The 3,643-nt window shown below is 42.9% G+C and overlaps 1 pseudogene; it reads left to right on the top strand.

The window, feature by feature from the left end:
- The first annotated feature begins 2,047 nt into the window (after window positions 1-2,047).
- Window positions 2,048-3,199, top strand: LOC103777483 (annotated as a pseudogene).
- The last annotated feature ends 444 nt before the right edge of the window (window positions 3,200-3,643 follow it).

Genomic DNA, 3,643 nt, shown 5'->3' with positions numbered 1-3,643 from the left:
TTTATAAGTAAGCTTGTCTTCTTTTCTAACAATTAAGATTTCTCTGTTTAAAAAAACATTCGAAATACATTTGAAAATAGTGTTTAATTGTTTGCAATTTTTTTTTTTAAAGGAATTAAAATTACTGGAAGAAGGCCAAACAGGAAAGATTCTTTTTCAGTAAAAAGCTTTAAGTAAAGTGTGAAGTTTCCTGTTCATGCCCCCAAAAGGTGCAACTTTGAAAATTTCAGGACACCAACATTTGAAATTAACCTCAGATCATTTTTCAAAGGAGGACATTTTCACAAGTGGAACCTTGGAAACTTTCATTGTGCAAAATTTTGGGTCTCTCAGGTGGTTTTTAGCAATATTTTGTGTGGTTTAGAATCTCTGTAATTTGTTTCTCACCGCTACATATGTCAGTGATGCTGTCTGTCAGTATTTGTAAGCCTGTATTAAGACTTCTAAAATAGCATCCCATATTTTTGGATATTATCAGAAATTTTGTTGTAAGTATTGTGTCATTTGATACCTCATTTGAATTGAGATATAAGTAGTCTTCATGCAGCTGAATTTTGCCTTCTTTTCTAACTTAATAACATAATTCCATTAAAGATGTGGCAGAATACATTTGTTAAGTTTGTCATCCTCCTGTGTTTAGGTGTATTTCCGTTTCTTTCAACCAGTACTGCCCTTTTTTCTGTGGGTGACCAAAGACACTTAGGTGCAAATCAGTGACTACTTAGAATGCATCAGATTCAAGGCAGAATTTTTAAACAGTCCTCTGTTTTAGCCTAGTTCTGTCTATGTGGAGCCAGTGGAAATCTGTAACTGAGTTCAATGGAAGCGGCAAATCCTGTTGGGATGGACTTCTCAAAGAGCTGTTAGATGCCGTGACATCTTCAGTCTTTTTTGTTCGGGCTTAAAATGGGAAGCTTTCCAGCATTTTCATTGTTATTTACATAAATAATACGTTGTATGCTGCAGGGCAGAGTCTGAACAATATATGTTTTGACTTGGGGACCTGAAAGGACATAAAATGTCCTTTCTATAACATTAGCCTTTAAAAACATAGGACAAGGTTCAAAATAGCTGAAGCTGTTAGACAAAAATGAAACCACCTGAGCCAGATAGGCCTGTTTGTGCTATGAAACTTGTAGAAGCTGATCTGTATTCTCACAGCTTACTCATTTCTGTGGCCTGCATATTTATTATTATTCTCAGTACTCTCTAGTGATTACATCATCTTTTGAGATTTTTGCTCAAAAGTTAGCAAGGCTAAGATGCCTCAGTAATCTCACTGTAGTTGTGTTTATGAATATTAGTAATGGCTTTGCAGTGTTTTAAGAAAAATATTTGGTGCAGAAGCCATCTTAAGTGGTTATAGGTACGTTCTATGGAAGTAACTGTTGTGTCTAGCTATCATGTGCTTCTCACCCCAACTGCATTTTTATTTCTTTTGATTTCTTTAAAAGTATAAAGGGTGAGTAGCTCTGCTGAAGATGCCATACTGAAGTACATATTATGCATAGGTCTCATATATCTGAACTATTGCAGACTCCTGTGATGGGACTAAATCTGTCATTTTGCATTACAGAATTCTTCCTTTGCGCTAAGTTAGTGGGCTGCAGGGAGAGTGGTGAAGCAAAGGTGGGGTATTTCTGTCATATCTCTGCTGTGGTTAGCTCCTGGCAAAAGTTTTTTCTAACACGTGCCTGCCAACATCACTGAAATGCCACAGCAGTCCATAGAAGCATCTCCAAGGAGTTGCTTGGAAATGATTCTTTCACAAAGAGTTTGTCCACAAAAGTGAGAAGTGCAGTCCTCAAGGGGATCATTGTTGGTTGCTGCTGTTAGAGATCATTTGCATACTGTTGTGCTGGCTGTCATCTGACTTCAACTCTGATGAAACCAAATGTTCTTCTGCTGGGGAAGGAAGGGTGCCTTTTGTTGCTTGTTTACTGACTTCACTTCGATTTTTTTAAGAGTAACATTCTTTTTTTATTTCTTTCCAGCCGTGATAGACAAAATGCCAACAGAATAAGTGACCTACCCACCAGAACCTGCCATGAACCATTTGGTTGGACTGCCTGAGGGGGAGGTGGGTGAAGAGCCAGCAAATGGAGCAGTGAACGAGTCAGTGGAGGCTGACCTGGAGCACTCAGAGGTGGAAGAGGAGCAGCGGTATGCCACTCGCTACCCGAGGCGTGCAAACAGCAGCCAAGGGGGCCTGCCTGGGCAGGAGGAGGAAGGGATGTTAGCTCGGTCAGCCAGCACGGAGAGTGGTTTCCACAACCACACGGATACTGCGGAAGGGGATGAGATAGCTACAGCTGGGGACAGTTACGACACCGAGAGAGTTCAGGAGAATGAGGATGAGAGTGCGTATGCAGTGCAGTACAGGCCTGAGTCTGAGGAGTACACAGAGAACGCTGAGGCCGAGCACAGTGAGGCCGTTCATAATCGAACGTTGCCCAATCATTTGCATTTCCATTCCATCGAGCACGAGGAGGCCATGAATGCAGCATACTCGGGCTACGTCTACACACATCGACTCTTCCATCGGGGAGAGGACGAACAGTATGCCGAGCCTTACGCCGACTATGGGCTGCAGGAGCACGTGTATGAGGAGATAGGAGATACGCCGGACCTGGATGTCAGGGAGGGGATCCAGCAGTATGAGCGGGAAAGGGAGGAAGCAGACAACTACCGCAAGGAGGCACTTGGTGCCCGCCTTCACCATTACGATGAACGGTCTGACGGGGAGTCCGACAGCCCTGAGAAGGAAGCAGAGTTTGCACCCTACCCGAGAATGGATAGTTATGAACAAGAGGAGGACATTGATCAGATTGTAGCAGAGGTGAAGCAGAGTATGAGCTCTCAGAGCTTAGACAAGGCAGCTGAAGACATGCCAGAGGCGGAGCAGAGTTTGGAGCATGGTCATGTTCTTGCTGGTGGTGGCCATGAAAGTAATGGCCAGGTACCCGTGGGTTCTCGAGTCGTGTCCAGCTCAGGAGAATCTGTACAGAGGTACAGCAAGGAAAAGAGAGACGCGATTTCACTGGCCATCAAGGATATTAAAGAGGCTATTGAGGAAGTGAAGACAAGGACCATCCGTTCTCCTTATACCCCTGATGAACCTAAGGAGCCTATCTGGGTGATGAGGCAGGACATCAGTCCAACCAGGGACTCTGACGACCAGAGGCCACTAGATGGAGATGTGAGTATACAAAGCTTCCTGCTCTCGGGTTATGTGTGTCTTCTTTCTTTAGCTGTGACATATGTGGCAACGTGGGAGGGTGCATTGTGTTCTTGTTCTGTGACTTGTCCTTCAGAAAAGTGTGTAGTGCTTTGTCTAGCTTAAATTTGCCTTCTAGAGAGTATGTAAGAGGTAAGCATGTGCCTTGTCGGTGGGCCAGTTCTTTCTTTATGAGGTGCTGCTGACCCCAGTTATACTGTAAAAGAATTTGTCACATGAAACTCTTGGGTTTTTTTCTGAAATAAACGCTGCTACATTTTTTACTGACATGGGCTAATTTAGAGTAGCTACCACTTTGTCTTCTGTTATCTATCCTTATGTGTTTCTAGATTTAATTTTCGGTCACATAACCATCCTAACAGTTATGTCAGAAATCTTTTCATAGAATCATAGAATGTCTGTGCT

The sequence above is a fragment of the Merops nubicus genome, unplaced genomic scaffold, assembly GCF_000691845.1.
Source record: "Merops nubicus isolate BGI_N331 unplaced genomic scaffold, ASM69184v1 scaffold1288, whole genome shotgun sequence".
Taxonomy (NCBI): Eukaryota; Metazoa; Chordata; class Aves; order Coraciiformes; family Meropidae; genus Merops; species Merops nubicus.
Note: the sequence above shows the minus strand (reverse complement) of the source record. Positions and strands in the feature narration are given on the sequence as shown.